At 42.5% G+C, this 16,995-nt stretch overlaps 1 long non-coding RNA gene across 1 annotated transcript in view; it reads left to right on the forward strand.

Annotated features, from left to right (window-relative positions):
• The window catches only part of LOC130275697 (uncharacterized), a 38,905-nt gene that overhangs the window by 11,726 nt on the left and 10,184 nt on the right, over positions 1–16,995 (forward strand). The window contains exon 2 of the long non-coding RNA XR_008844873.1: positions 13,183–13,241. This is a non-coding gene — a long non-coding RNA (uncharacterized LOC130275697). The remainder of the gene's footprint in view (positions 1–13,182; positions 13,242–16,995) is intronic.

Genomic DNA, 16,995 nt, shown 5'->3' on the forward strand with positions numbered 1-16,995 from the left:
GGGGCTGGGCACAAACTTATGAAGGTGGTTACGTTGCAAACAGGGGAACTTCTTGGCATAGTCCTGGCAGGCACTTTATCTTGAACTTGTTGCAGAACTGAAGAAAACCTGTAACAACAAGAGGGTACATGTGTACCACACAGTTAGTGATGAGCATAACACTTTAGAAATAGGATTTTCTTGCCTCCCAACCTCACCTATCAGCGTGCTTCCTACTTTGCGACATATATCTAGGAGCACGAAGTTGGGTTTCCCTCATGGGGTTCACAGTAGTCTCCCAGGCTACATGGGTCAGCCAGGACTGTGTTATGGTCGGATTTGCATTGACCACAACACTAATGGCAGCAGCTGATGCCACTGGTACAACAGTTGGTGCCGGCTGGTTCGGCCACACCTCCTTGGGTCGAGTAGGCCATGGCACATCGGTTGGTGCCTACTGATTAGGCCACACCTCTTGAACTGGAGTAGGCCTAGGCACATATGTTGGTGCCTGGTGGTTAGGCCTCACCTCTTCAGGGGGAGTAGGCCTGGGCACATTTTCCACCAATGAAGATGCTGAACTGGACCTTGACATGTGCTTGGGATCCATGAGGGGCACCTTGTACATTTCTTCTTCACAGGCTGTATCTGGCAACCTCATCGGCCGAATCACGTGGGGATCTGCGTCCCAGTCGTCCGATGGGAAGTATGTGAGGGGTATCTGAGTTGGATTTTTGGGCCTAGTTATGGCTGCAGGCCATTCACTCCGCAGACTTTTGACTGGGGTGTACTCCACTATCTCCCCTCGCTCTAGGGAGTGATATCTTATAGGCAGGTAGTCCCGCTGAACGGCCCTTCTGTTGACTGATATGGTCTCTCCATGACGGCAGTCCTGGAGGGTACCAAAGCCTCGTACTTTATCAAATTTGACAACTGTGGCACATCGCTGCTCTAAGGGTGGCTCACCCTCTTGAGGATAGTCCAGCATGCGTATATATAGAGCTTCCAGATTTTTAGTGTCCATCTGTTGCTCTACTTGGACTTCATAAGGGAGGCGTTTCGGCACATATCTCTCTCTATGCTGGGCCCTTAACTTTTCAATGACGCCGGTAATTTTCCTCCCTGCGGGCCCTTTCTGCCTCAGCTGTGGGGACTGGTGGATGGGACTTCCCTGGCAAGGGAAGGACGTGGTCCAACGTACTGTATGAACGCACGCTCGTCGACGAACACCCACTGTGGAAGGGGGGTGACTGCTGGCATGTGCTAACGGGTGCAGACTTCTGTACTAGGGGTTCCCTTCGGGGCTGGAGGAGGATGAAGGAGTTGAAAAAGCGGCTTCGGCCGGCGTACTTACATCCAACTCCTCGGTTGCGATCTCCGCCCAGGATCCCCAGGATCTGTGGTGAGGGGACAATCTCACCGGCGATGGAGGTCCTGAAGACTGCGGTGATTCCCCTCTCGGGGTAGCTGGCCACTCGTCGTCCTCTGGAAGCAGGGACAGGTTGCAGGCCTCCTCGGCCCCAAGGGACAACTGCTGCAAGCGGTCAGCTAGATCCTGGAAAAGTTGTGCTGCGGCCGCGACAACTTTCCGCTGCTCCGGCGCCATCTTTCTGCTCTCCTCACATGTTCTGGAGTGCTCCTTCACAATTTCAGCAACAATGTCCTGTACACTTTTGATCACAACAAAAATGTCCCTGGAGGTTTCACTTTTGGGCGCAATTTCAATCGCTACTTCCGAAAATCCTGGACAGCATTCTATACACATTCCTGCATAGGGGGAGGACTATGGCACTTGAAATAACGCTGTACATCCGTTTTTCTTTGCGGGTGGTCAGCATAATTGAGATATTAAAGGCACACACACGTATCCTGTTCGTGACGCCAAAAGACATGTGCTTGGCTGAAATCCAGGAGAGAAGAGCAAGAGTTTAGAGACTACTGCCCCTTATATACTAAGGAGGCTGGACAAAAGCCCATTGGTTGCAAAGCCTGTGGTTCCTGTGCCCATGTGGAACTCTGGGTAGTGTCACATGACAGTGGTTCACATGACTAACCTATACATTTGTATAACTTTATGTATAGTGAACACTATGTACACAACACATTTACAATGCATTAACAGAAGGTGAGCAAGGGGTGAGCCCTGCAGGAGAGCCCTATGGACTGCAGGGACTCTTCCGGAGGGGACCTAGAGATGGTACAGGACCATGTCCTCTATTGGAACACCACATAGTTCTATGGGAGAGCCGTTCTGTGATCTTGAGCTCTCCAAGAGAGATACAGTCATGGCCGTAAATGTTGGCACCCATGAATTTTTTCTAGAAAATGAAGTATTTTTCACAGAAAAGGATTGCAGTAACACATGTTTTGCTATACACATGTTTATTCCCTTTGTGTGTATCTTAACTAAACCAAAAAAGGGAGGAAAAAAAGGAAATTTGACATAATGTCTCCAAACTTCAGAAATGAGCTGGACAAAATTATTGGCACCCTTTCAAAATTGTGGAAAAATAAGATTGTTTCAAGCATGTGATGCTCCTTAAACGCAGCATCTAAAGGGTTAATAGTGTGCGGCACAACGATCAGTGCTGTGCGCTATTAGCCCAGGGTCCCAGCTTCATTAGCCGCGGGGACCGACCACGTCATGACCCCGCGTTATATACCGGGACCGGGCGCCCTGCATCCTTGAGATGTTAAACTCACCTGGGACAAGTAACAAGTGTGGGCAATATAAAAATCACACCTGCAAGAAGATAAAAAGGAGAGAAGTTCACTTAGTATTTGCATTGTTTGTCTGTGTGTGCCACATTAAGCATGGACAACAGAAAGAGGAAAAGAGAACTGTCTGCAATAATGTGCATAAAGAAGCCAAGGAAAGATGGAAAAATCTCCAAAAGGCATCAAATTACAGATTAGACATTCTGTTTCAATGTTTTTATTATTATTAAGGTGATCAAAAATGAATAAGCATACAAAACGTATAACGTCAGCAGTACACATTATGCCAACTGTAAAGAATTGTAAACTTCAACAAGTAATTAGCAATATATTAGGCATAAGTCCGAAAGGTTCAGATCGCAAAGTCACAAATCAGTTGTGGCTTCCCATTAAGGGATTCTTATGAAGGTTCCTCCGCTTGAACAAGAGACACAAGATGAGCCTTCGGAAGGAGACAAAGCTACCTGAATCAACCAGTATATGATCAGACAAATTAGCCCGGTGACACCAGGTTTTAAACAATACAATGACAGACACACAAGGGGAAACAGCACAACGAACAAAACAGGGGAGGGAGAATAGTTCCAGTAGGAGAAAAAGAAAGGAAGGTAAGAGGAGAAAAAAACAGAGACAGAAACTTCAAGAAGGATTACCCAGATAGTCCACCCAAGGTTGCCAGGTAGCCTTAAACGACTGTTGGGAATCATTTAAAAGGCTTGTCAATTTGTCATTAGCCATTATCCAATTTAACTTGGGGCGTATCAGCTGAAATTGAATAGAACTTGATTTCCAATTAGTCGCTATCTTAGCGGCTAGAAAGATGTAGGAAATAAGTTTACGTAGTACCTTTGAGATATTCGGGATTGGGGCATTTAGTAGAGCTTGCTCCAGGGATTTCACGAGGTTCACACCTGTTACCGACAAAATAAAATAATAGACCCGTATCCAAAAGCGTTTTACACGTGGGCAAGCCCACCAAATATGAAACATAGTTCCCATCTGCTGGCAATTACGGAAGCATAATGGAGAAGCTGTGGGGTACAGTTTAGCTATTCTAGTAGGGACCAAGTACCATCGAAGGAGCACTTTCCAGCCCGCTTCCTGCAAGGATGTGTTAATGGAGAGTTTGGAGTTGACAGAGGGGCTAAGGATCCAATCTTTCAAATCAATTTCCTTCCCCAGGTCCTTCTCCCAGGCAATCATGTACGGCAATTTGGTGGGAGTAGACAATAAGCTATCATAGATAGTGGAAATAATGCCCCGGCTATCGGAAGCTCTCAGGCACAGTGATTCATAAGAGGTGCGGGAAGTTATATCCGTCCCCGTCTTCTTAAGACCCGACAAGAAATGAGAAATTTGATTGTAGCGGAATAATTCTGAGTCGGGTAGCTTATAGAAGGCGCTGGAGTAGGCAATTGGTTTGATACCCAATCTATCATTAAAGTCACCTATGCAAAACAATCCCTTATTCGTCCACCAAGAGAAAGACAGCGAGACCTTGCCAGGAGGAAATTTTGGATTACGCAATACTGGCGCCACCGGGGTATGGATTGATTGTAGAGGGAATCTATTGCGAAGGTTATCCCATCAGATTAGACATTCTTATAATATGTCAACAAAAGTTGAATTTTATTTCCATCATTTACACTTTCAAAATAACGGAAAACAAAAAAATGGCATCTGAAAAAGTTTGGGCACCCTGCAGAATTTATAGCATGCACTGCCCCCTTTGCAAAGCTGAGACCTGCCAGTATCATGGATTGTTCTCAATCATCATCTGAAAAGACCAGGTGATGTCAATCTCAAAGATTTTAAATGATCTGACCTTGCCTCAACAATCAGCACCATGGGTTCTTCTAAGCAGTTGTCTAGAAATCTGAAACTGAAAATAGTTGACGCTCACAAAGCTGGAGAAGGCTATAAGAAGATAGCAAAACATTTTCACATGTCAATATCCTCTGTTCGGAATGTAATTAAGAAATGGCAGTAATCAGGAACAGTGGAAGTTAAAGCAAGATCTGGAAGACCAGGAAAAATATCAGACAGAACAGCTCTCAGGATTGTGAGAAAAACTATTCAAAACCCACGCTTGACTGCACAATCCCTCCAGAAAGATCTGGCAGACACTGGAGTTGTGGTACACTATTCCACTATAAAGAGATACTTGTACAAATATGGTCTTCATGGAAGAGACATGAGAAGAAAACCTCTTCTACGTCCTCACCACAAAAATCAGCATTTGAACTTTACAAATGAACATATAGACAAGCCTGATGCATTTTGGAAACAAGTTATGTGGACCGATGAGGTTAAAATTGAACTTTTTGTCCGGAATCCGCAAAGGCACGTTTGGAGAAGAAGGGGGACAGAATTTAATGAAAAGAACCTCTGTCCAACTGTTAAGCATGGGGGTGGATCAATCATGCTTTGGGGTTGTATTGCAGCCAGTGGCACAGGGAACATCTCACGAGTAGAAGGAAAAATGGATTAAATAACATTCCAGCAAATTTTGGATGCTAACTTGATGCCATCTGTGAAAAAGCTGAAGTTAAAGAGAGGATGGCTTCTACAAATGGATAATGATCCTAAAACACACCTCAAAATCCATGGGGGATTACATCAAGAGGCGTAAACTGAAGGTTTTGCCATGGCCTTCACAATCTCCTGACCTCAATATAATTGAAAATCTATGGAAAGACCTTAAAAGAGCAGTGCGTGACAGAAAGCCCAGAAATCTCAAAGAACTGGAAGACTTTTGTAAGGAAGAACAGGCAAAGATAGCTCAAAGAAGAATTGAAAGACTCTTGGCTGGCTACAAAAAGCGTTTACAAGCTGTGATACTTGCCAAAGGGGGCAGTACTAGATATTAACTCTGCAGGGTGCCCAAACTTTTGCAGATGCCATTTTTTTGTTTTCTGTTATTTTGAAAGTGTAAATTATGGAAATAAAATCTAACTTTTGTTGACATATTATAAGAATGTCTAATCTGTAATTTGATGCCTTTTGGAGATTTTTCCATCTTTCCTTGCCTTCTTTATGCACATTAATATAAATTTTTACGTGGGGTGCCCAAACTTTTGATCCCCACTATAGTCCGCATGGTGGATAAGCAGCCCCAAACAAGTTCCAAAGATATTCAAGCTGTCCTGCAGGCTCAGGGAGCATCAGTGTCAGCGCAAACTATCCGTCGACATTTAAATGAAATGAAACGCTATGTCAGGAGACCCAGGAGGACCCCACTGCTTACATAGAGACATAAAAAAAAGCAAGACTACGTTTTGCCAAAATGAACCTGAGTAAGCCAAAATCCTTCTGGGAAAAGAGCTTGTGGACAGATGAGACCAAGATAGAGCTTTTTGGTAAAGCACATCATTCTACTGTTTACCGAAAACCGAATGAGGCCTACAAAGGAAATAAAACAGTACCTACAGTGAAATATGGTGGAGGTTCAATGATGTTTTATTTATTTTTTTGTTGCCTCTGGCACTGGGTGCCTTGAATGTGTACAAGGCATCATGAAATCTGAGGATTACCAACGGATTTTGGGTCGCACTGTACAGCCCAGTGTCAGAAAGCTGGATTTGTGTCCGAGATCTTGGGTCTTCCAGCAGGACAATGACCCCAAACATACGTCAAAAAGCACCCAGAAATGGATGACAACAAAGCGCTGGAGAGTTCTGAAGTGGCAGCAATGAGTCCAGATCTAAATCCCATTGAACACCTGTGGAGAGATCTTAAAATTGCTGTTGGGAAAAGACGTCCTTCCAATAAGAGAAACCTGGAGCAGTTTGCAAAGAAAGAGTGGTCCAACATTCCGGCTGAGAGGTGTAAGAAGCTTATTGATTGTTATAGGAAGCGACTGATTTCAGTTATTTTTTCCAAAGGGTGTGCACCCAAATATTAAGTTAAGGATGCCAATAATTTTGTCCAGACAATTTTTGGAGTTTGTTGTGACATTATGTCAAATTTGCTTTTTTTTCCCCCTCTATTTTTGGTTTAGTTCCAATACACACAAAGGGAATAAACATGTGTATAGCAAAACATGTGTTACTGCAATCCTTTTCTGTGAGAAATACTTAATTTTCTTGAAAAATTTCAGGGGTGCCAACATTTACGGCCATGAATGAATGCCTGTTTTCCTACTTCTAAAGAACTTTAAACCAGAAGGAAACAAATGTAATAGAGACACTGCAAAATCAGACTACACAGGGTTAGTTTGTAGTCTGTAACCAAGGATACATATATTGATATGTGTTAAGGATTATTCCAGTTTTGCTGCCCTTAATCTTTTATTTGGAGATAAATACAATATGGTGCATATCCTGTAATTGATAACAAATATACTGTAGTTTAATAATGTAACACACACACACAAATATATATATATATATATATATATATATATAGCAAAAAAGGATCTCACCGCAGAACACAGATGAACGTGAAATAAAGTCTTGTGATTTATTCCATTAAAACAGTGTTTTCACAGCAAGCGATGTTTCGACCAGGCTCACCCGGTCATTATCAAGCAATGCACATTACAAAGGTTCACACACATATAAATAAGGGTACCAATCAACTGGTACCTAATGTGCATCAATTACATAATTAGTAACATAGCGGTAAAACATAGTAAAAGTGTACATATCCATATCTCATAATTAGACTTTTAGATCGTGTGCAGTGACATAAAAGTGTTCATGGTGGTTAAAATACATTAAAACCAGCTACTGCCGATACAAAATGATTGTAAGTAACTATACACATCTGTATATAGAATATACCATAACTAAGAGGCGGAGACATCGCAACACTCACCGGATGTTCCATTTGTAAACAAAGGGCACCATAGTATTCCGAGCATGGAGAAATAATTACTGCGCCTGTGCGCGCACATACAGTGACCTCATCAGTACACGTGCAGCATATGGGCCAATCATTGCGTCATCACGTCACCCACTGTGTGGGGTGCGGACGCACTCAGTTTGTAGCACTAGTGCGCACCGCCAGCGCACTATGCATAGGGGCTCACCAGCGCCATCTTGACTTAGGGAACCGTGAATTCTTAGGGAACTCCAAAAAGAGTGTTGAAAAATGAAATAAGACCTAGGGAGAAGCGACAGAGTAAACATATCCCTTTTGTGACGACATAGTTACATAGTTAGTACGGTTAGACACTTAGTACGGTTAGACACTTAGTCTATCCAAGTCATCTTGTAACTTATGCACATCCTCTATAGACTGTACCGTGCTACAAAGCTTGGTGTCATCTGCAAAGATAGAAACAGAGCTGTTAATACCATCCTCTATATCATTGATAAATAAATTAAACAACAGCGGGCCCAGTACTGAACCTTGGGGTACACCACTAATAACCGTGGACCAATCAGAGTACGAATCATTGACCACCACTATCTGGGTACGATCCATGAGCCAGTGTTCAATCCAGTTACAAACTAAAGTTTCCAAACCCAAAGACCTTAACTTACCTGTCAGACGTCTATGAGGGACAGTATCAAACGCTTTGGCAAAATCCAGAAACACTATATCCACAGCCATTCCTCTGTCAAGGCTTCTACTCACCTCTTCATAAAAGCAAATTAGATTGGTTTGACAACTTCTATCCTTAGTAAACCCATGCTGGCTATCACTTATAATACTATTATCCCCCATGTATTCCTGTATGTAATCCCTTATAAGTCCTTCAAACAATTTACCCACAATGCACGTTAAACTTACCGGTCTATAGTTTCCTGGGGAAGACCTAGAGCCCTTTCTGAAGATTGGCACCACATTCGCCTTGCACCAGTCCCTTGGCACAATACCAGACACCAGAGAATATCTAAATATCATGAACAAGGGTACAGATATTACTGAACTTACCTCTCTAAGAACTCTTGGGTGTAGTCCATCCGGCCCTGGAGATTTGCTTACATTTATATTACTTAACTTACCTTGTACCATCTCTACATTAAGCCAGTTCAGTACATTACATGATGTGTTACCAGCACTGACCTGTCCAATGTCAGCTCCTTTTTCCATAGTATATACAGAACTAAAGAACCCATTCAGTAGCTCCGCCTTCTCTTTATCGTCTGTGACAACCTCCCCATTATCATTATTAAGGGGTCCTACATGCTCTGTCCTTGGTTTTTTTGCATTTATATATCTAAAAAAATATTTAGGATTAGTTTTGCTTTCTTTGGCCACCTGTCTCTCGTTTTGAATTTTTGCTGTTTTTATTACATTTTTACAGATTTTATTAAGCTCCTTGTACTGTTTAAATGTTATAGATGACCCATCAGATTTGAATTTTTTGAAGGCAATTTTTTTGTTGTTTATTGCTCTTTTAACCCCTTAAGGACCAAGGACCAGTAACCCCGCGTCATATCATGGCGGGCCCGGCGTCATAGTGAAGCCGGGACCCGCCTCTAATAGCGCGCAGCGCCGATCGCGGCGCCGCGCGCTATTAACCCTTTAGCCGCGCGCTCAAAGCTGAGCCGCGCGGCTAAAAGTGAAAGTGAAAGTTCCCGGCTAGCTCAGTCGGGCTGTTCGGGATAGCCGCGGCTAATCGCGGCATCCCGAACAGCTGACAGGACAGCGGGAGGGCCCCTTCCTGCCTCCTCGCTGTCCGATCGCCGAATGACTGCTCAGTGCCTGAGATCCAGGCATGAGCAGTCATCCGGCAGAATCGTTGAGAAGATCAGTGAAAAAAAAAAGTGAATAAAGATCATTTAACTCCTCCCCTATTAAAAGTTTGAATCACCCCCTTTTCCAATAAAAAAAAAAAACACAGTGTAAATAAAAATAAAAATAAACATATGTGGTATCACCGCGTGCGGAAATGTCCGAATTATAAAAATATATAATTAATTAAACCGCTCGGTCAATGGCGTGCGCGCAAAAAAATTCCAAAGTCCAAAATAGTGCATTTTTGGTCACTTTTTATATAATTTAAAAATGAATAAAAAGCGATCAATAAGTCCTATCAATGCAAAAATGGTACCGTTAAAAACTTCAGATCACGGCGCAAAAAATGAGCCCTCATACCGCCCCATACACGGAAAAATAAAAAAGTTATAGGGGTCAGAAGATGACAATTTTAAACGTATTAATTTTCCTGCATGTAGTTATGATTTTTTCCAGAAGTCCGACAAAATCAAACCTATATAAGTAGGGTATCATTTTAATCGTATGGACCTACAGAATACATATCAGGTGTCATTTTTACCGAAAAATGTACTACGTAGAAACGGAAGCCCCCAAAAGTTACAAAACAGCGTTTTTTTTTTCAATTTTGTCGCACAATGATTTTTTTTCCCGCTTCACCATAGATTTTTGGGCAAAATGACTGATGTCATTACAAAGTAGAATTGGTGGCGCAAGAAATAAGCCATCATATGGATTTTTAGGTGTAAATTTGAAAGAGTTATGATTTTTTAAAGGCAAGGAGCAAAAAACGAAAATGCAAAAACGGAAAAACCTCCGGTCCTTAAGGGGTTAACATCATTTGTCAGCCATGTAGGATTTAGTTTTAATCGTTTATATTTGTTCCCCTTTGGTATATATTTAGCTGTATAGTTATTTAGAGTTGATTTAAAGATGTCCCATTTACCTTCTGTATCAGTATTTAAGAACACCTCCCCCCAGTCTATGTCCTGTAGTGCAGCCCTCAGCCCAGGGAAGTTTGCCTTTTTAAAGTTATATGTTTTTGCCTTCCCCGTCTGTCTTTGTTTTCTCCATTTTAAGTCAAAAGTAACTACAGTGGTCCCTCAACATACGATGGTAATTCGTTCCAAACGACCCATCGTTTGTCGAATCCATCGTATGTTGAGGGATCCGTGCAATGTAAAGTATAGGAAGCTGTACTCACCTGTCCCCGTATCTCCGAACCAGGTCCTCACCGCTCCCGATGCTGTCCCAGGGGCTCCAGATGCTGTCCCGCTGCTCCGGTGTCTTCTTCGCGATCCTCCGGCTTCTTCCGCATAGTCCGGGCCTCGCTTTCTGGTGACGTTATTACGCTGCTGCGCTGGTGCGGCGTGCGTAGTGACGTAATAACGACTCTGGAAAGCGAGGCCCGGACCCTGGAGAAGATGCGCAAGACACCGGAGGATCGCGAAGTGGACCCGGAGCAGCGGGAATAGGTAAGCGAACCTGTCCGGGATGCTTAAACTGCTATCTGACAGACGCTTAAGCATTATGCGCTGTCGGATAGCAGTTAATGCGATGGCCCCGACATATAAAAGCATCGTATGTCGATTTTATCATATGTCGGGGCCATCGTAGGTCGGGGGGTTACTGTATATTGTGGTCGCTATTACCAAGGTTTTCCCTCACAGTTACATTACCAACCAGCTCTGCGTTGTTGGAAATGATCAGATCCAACAAGGCATCACTTCTTGTTGGGTCCTCCACAAACTGGCCCATAAAATTATCCTGCAATAAATTTAGGAATTTTCTCCCCTTTGTAGTTTTAGCCAGCCCCGGACCCCAATCTATATCTGGATAGTTAAAATCTCCCATTATTACCACTGTACCTGCCCGGGCGGCCCTCTCTATTTGTTTATGAAGCCGAACTTCTATCTCTTCAGTGATATTAGGGGGTCTGTAGATTACACCAAATATTATTTTTCAGTATTTCCCTCCTTTTGTAATTCTACCCACAGTGATTCCACCTCCTCAGAATCATCACACACTATGGCATCGTTCACACTGACTTTCATACCACTTCTTACATACAGACAGACTCCACCACCTTTTCTGTTCATTCTATCCTTGCGAAACAATGTAAACCCCTGCAGATTAACAGCAGAATGAGAAGTGATTATTACTACACTGATCAAAAAAATTAAGGGGAACACTAAGATAACACATCCTAGATCTGAACGAATGAACTAATCGTATGAAATACTTTCGTCTTTACATAGTTGAATGTGCTGACAACAAAATCACACAAAAATTATCAATGGAAATCAAATTTATCAACCCATGGAGGTCTGGATATGGAGTCACTCAAAATCAAAGTGGAAAACAACACTACAGGCTGATCCAACTTTATGTAATGTCCTTAAAACAAGTCACAATGAGACACAGTAGTGTGTGTGGCCTCCACGTGCCCGTATGACCTCCATACAACGCCTGGGCATGCTCCTGATGAGATGGCGGATGGTCTTCTGAGGGATGTCCTCCCAGACCTGGACTAAAGCATCCGCCAACTTCTGGACAGTCTGTGGTGCAACGTGGCGTTGGTGGATGGAGCGAGACATGATGTCCCAGATGTGCTCAATCGGATTCAGGTCTGGGGAGCGGGCGGGTGAGTCCATAGCATCAATGCCTTCCTCTTGCAGGAACTGAACACACTCCAGCCACGTGAGGTCTAGCATTGTCTTGCATTAGGAGGAACCCAGGGCCAACTGCACCAGCATATGGTCTCACAAGGGGTCTGAGGTTCTCATCTCGGTACCTAATGGCAGTCAGGCTACCTCTGGCAAGCACATGGAGGGCTGTGCAGCCCCCCCAAAGAAATGCCACCTCACACCATAACTGGCCCACCACCAAATCGGTCATGCTGGAGGATGTTGCAGGCAGCAGAATGTTCTCCACGGCGTCTCCAGACTCTGTCACGTCTGTCACATGTGCTCAGTGTGAACCTGCTTTCATCTGTGAAGAGCACAGGGTGCCAGTGGCAAATTTGCCAATCTTGGTGTTCTCTGGCAAATGCCAAATGTCCTGCAAGGTGTTGGGCTGTAAGCACAACCCCCACCTCATGGAGTCTGTTTCTGACCATTTGAGTGGACACATGTACATTTGTGGCCTGCTGGAGGTCATTTTGCAGGGCTCTGGCAGTGCTCCTCCTTGCACAAAGGTGGAGGTAGCGATCCTGCTGCTTGTTGTTGCCCTCCTATGGCCTCCTCCTTGTCTCCTGATGTACTGGCCTGTCTCCTGGTAGCACCTCCATGCTCTGGACACTATGCTGACAGACACCGCAAACCTTCTTGCCCCAGCTTGCATTGATGTGCCATCCTGGATGAGCTGCACTACCTGAGCCACTTGTGTGGGTTGTAGACTCTGTCTCATGCTACCACTAGAGTGAAAGCACCGCCAGCATTCAAAAGTGACCAAAACATCAGCCAGGAAGCATAGGAACTGAGAAGTGGTCTGCAGTCACCACTTGCAGAACCACTCCTTTATTGGCGGTGTCTTGCTAATTGCCTATAATTTCCACCTGTTGTCTGTTCCATTTGCCCAACATCATGTGAAATTGATGGTCAATCATTGTTGCTTCCTGAGGGGACAGTGGGATTTCATAGAAGTGTCATTGACTTGGAGTCACATTGTGTTGTTTAAGTGTTCCCTTTATTATATATGTGTAGTCGTGACACTATGAAGGAGCTATAATTAATCTAAAAAATAGCTTGAAATCTGCAAAAAGTAATGTGCACTTACTGCAGGTGACTTATTTTAGGCTCCATTTCCATTTGCCAGATGCAGTGTACGACAGATCCCAACGGCACTCGACAGACTCCAGATGAACCCCAGATACGGTATTTGGTAACATGTTAAAGTGTTATTTTAACAACAGAAATAGTGCTGCATGCTGCGCTATTCTTGCTACATGTGATGAAACTACACTGTGAATGGAGCCTTAGGCCAGTCTTTTCCAAACAGTGTGCCTCCAGCTGCTGCAAAACTACAACTCCTAGCATACCCGGACAGCCAATGGAAAGCCTGAACACACACTGTTTGGAAAACACTGCCTTAGGGATCTAAGTGTGTTTGCTCGTAGCGGTGGATCGCTGCTACAAGCAGGCACAGCTTGAGGTACAATATAGGGATCCATTGTTGGAGGATGCGCAGCGTAAAATGCGCTGTGGATCTGTCAGTGTGAACATACTGGTATATTCACATGGTCGGATTACCTTCCGCAGCAGATTTTACTACCATTGACTTCGATGGGGCCGAAGGAAAATCTGCGAATCTGCCCATTGAAGTCAATGGTGGCATAATTTGCTGCGAATTTTCAGCAAGTATGCTGCGGAAATTCTGCAGTTAGTCCGTCCGTTTGAACATACCCTTAGGCCTTCATACTTTGATGTTTATAGACTCCAACTCCAGAGACCGATGAAGAAAATGGAAAAATTTGACTTTATTTTTATTTTTCTTGCAATTATGCCAAGTTTGATGCAATAGGAAAATATAAAACACCAAACCCACTTGAGGTTTTTCTTTTTTGTTTTTACTCTTCATTGTCTTTTTTTCTTTTTGGCTCAGTGGCAATTTTTAAAAATCCCAAAGTACTGAGACTATGGCATTTTTTTCATTGAATCTTGGCGTTTTCTTCTAGAAGCTTCAATGGGAGGGAAAAAGCACAAAGAAAAAAATGTTGATTTTTTTTTCTTCCATAGAAATCTTTGGGTTACATGATGAATGAATCACATGACATGTAATGACTAAAAACACAGGGGAAACATTTCAAGACCAAACCACGCTATTTTTTGAGGAAAAAAAAGTCACAAAAACTGAAAGATGAGGGGCTTTTTCAGGTTAAAAAAAAAAAACACCAAAAATAAGTTATGTGGAAATGTACTGTAGCCTGAATGAGATTTTAAATAGGGACTTTGGGGAAAACTTAATGGGGGAGATTTATCAAAACCTGTGTAGAGGAAGAGTGGTGCAGTTGCCCATAGCAACCAGTCAGATCCCTTCTTTCATTTTCAACAAGGCCTCTGCAAAATGAAAGAAGCGATCTCATTGGTTGCTATGGGCAACTTTTCCTTTGCACAGGTTTTGATAAATCTCCCCCAATGTGCAGAGAAAAAAAAATGACCAGTTGCCTATAGCAACCAGATTGCCTCTTTCATTTTTGAAAAGGCCTCTGAAAAATGAAAGAAGCAATCTGATTGGTTGCTATGGGCAACTTTATCTCAGCATAGGTTTTGATAAATCTGCCTTACTGAGTTATTTTGTAGTCACTTCCTTGCATTTTTTTTTTTTTTTTGGGTGGACATGCACATAATTTATAATAAAGTCCACTAAAATGAACAAAATGACTTCACAACACCAATTATCATTCTTACACACTCTATATATATATATATATATATATATATATATATATATATATATATATTTTTTTTTTTTCTGTCTGGCAATTCCGCTGCAGAAGGGTCCCATTGATATCACTGGGATTCTGCTGCACTGTGTGCTCGGCAGAATTTCCATGGCAGATGATTCCAAAATACTCATTCTGGCGTCTGCAGAAAAATTTCACTGGTTCAATGTTTCTGCAGATTACGCTTGGAAACGCATTGCCTTCTATGGAGACGGTGCATTTCCGAGCGGTCCTAGCACCGTCGAAAGAAGCAAATGTCCGCTTGTGTTTTCCAGCACATATTCCACTGTGTGAACAAAGCCTAACAAGTAAAAAATAAAAAGATGCGTTTTCCCCTAATTTGCGTGGACTGTTGAATTTTATTTAAAGGGGTTATCCAGGAAAAAACTTTTTTTTTTTATATTTATTATAATATATATATATATATATATATATATATATATATATATATATATATATATATATATATATATATATATATATCTCAACTGGCTCCAGAAAGTTAAACAGATTTGTAAATTACTTCTATTAAAAAATCTTCATCCTTTCAGTACTTATGAGCTGCAGAAGTTGAGTTGTTCTTTTCTGTCTAAGTTCTCTCTGATGACACCCGTCTCGGGAACCACCCAGTTTAGAAGCAAATCCCCATAGCAAACCTCTTCTACTCTGTGCAGTTCCCGGGACCAGCAGAGATGTCAGCAGAGAGCACTGTTGCCAGACAGAAAACAATAACTCAACTTCAGCAGCTGATAATTATTGAAAGGATTAAGATTTTTTAATAGAAGAAATTTAAAAATCTGTTTAACTTTTTGGAGCCAGTTGATATAAAAAAAAAAAAAAAAGTTTTTTCCTGGATAACCCCCCTTTAACCCTATCCATTGTAATTTTCTTAATTTACATGTGGAGATAAAACTGCAAAAAAAATAAATAAAAAATTATATATATATATATATATATATATATATATATATATATATATATATGTAAAATAAAGACTGAACGGACTTGGGTGGGCTCACACTACGTTTACGGATGCTGCCGTATGCGATACAGCAGAATCAGTTTCCCACTGACTTATCAAGTAAAAAACAAATAATTTTTTTTTTTTTTTTTTAAATGGATCGTAATGGAAATCGTGAAACAGAAACGCAGTGTGAACACACCCTTAGGTTGAGATCGGCTAGCGGTAACGGAAAACTTCACAAACCAGGAAAAAAAAAACATTTACATGAAAAAAATGCTTTATTCGAACAATATAAAATACACTTATAAAGGGACTTTAAAATGCTTCAGAAAAATAAATAGCATTCACTATATTTATATACACACATATATTAGATATATGAAAAAATGTTTAATACATGTGACTCGTAATACAGAATAAGTACTGTGCACTTGTCTGACCCACACACAGATACTACACCCGAAATATGCCACACACACACACACCTCAGCTGGTTATAGGATCGGTAAAGAGCTGGTAACCACTGAGTAGGACATGGACTGGGCAATGTATCCAAACCAGGGTGCCTCCAGCTGTTGCAAGACTACAACTTCCAGCGTGCCTGGACAGCCTTTGGCTGTCCAGGCAAGCTGGGAGTTGTAGTTTTGCAACAGCTGGGAGGCACCCCGGTCGGGAAACACTGACCTAAGGGATCGACGATGGCATTAATTAACCCTCCGCTTGCCGAGGAAGCCACATCTGCTACTCAAAATATAAAAAAGCAACAATACGGGCCCAATTTTTGGATGTAGGAAACAATAGGAACGTGGGGCAACTGTGGGGAAATTGAAATCCTCAAAGCTGCCCTGTCTATTTTTTTTAGTTGCTCCAGATATTAACAGAAAGGGGCACACGGTAGACAGAAAACCCCAATAACAACAGGACTGTAGGCCAGCTAAGGCCAACTGAAACTTTATAGCTTAGGGCAGTGGTCTCCAAACTGTGAACCTCCAGCTGGTGCAAAACTACATCTCCCAGCATGCCCGGACAGCCGTTGGCTGTCCGGGCATGCTGGGAGTTGTAGTTTTGCAACAGCTGGAGGTCCACAGGTCAAGAATTTTTATTAGTCAAGAGTGTTAAGACCCCGACAGCTCACAGCAATGAGAGAAGCACGTTTTAAGTGATGCCTTGGGGGCGGTCTGGAAGGCAGGACTTAAATATGCCAATTTAGTTTTCATTAAAA

Source organism: Hyla sarda, chromosome 6 (genome assembly GCF_029499605.1).
Source record: "Hyla sarda isolate aHylSar1 chromosome 6, aHylSar1.hap1, whole genome shotgun sequence".
NCBI classification, from domain to species: Eukaryota; Metazoa; Chordata; class Amphibia; order Anura; family Hylidae; genus Hyla; species Hyla sarda.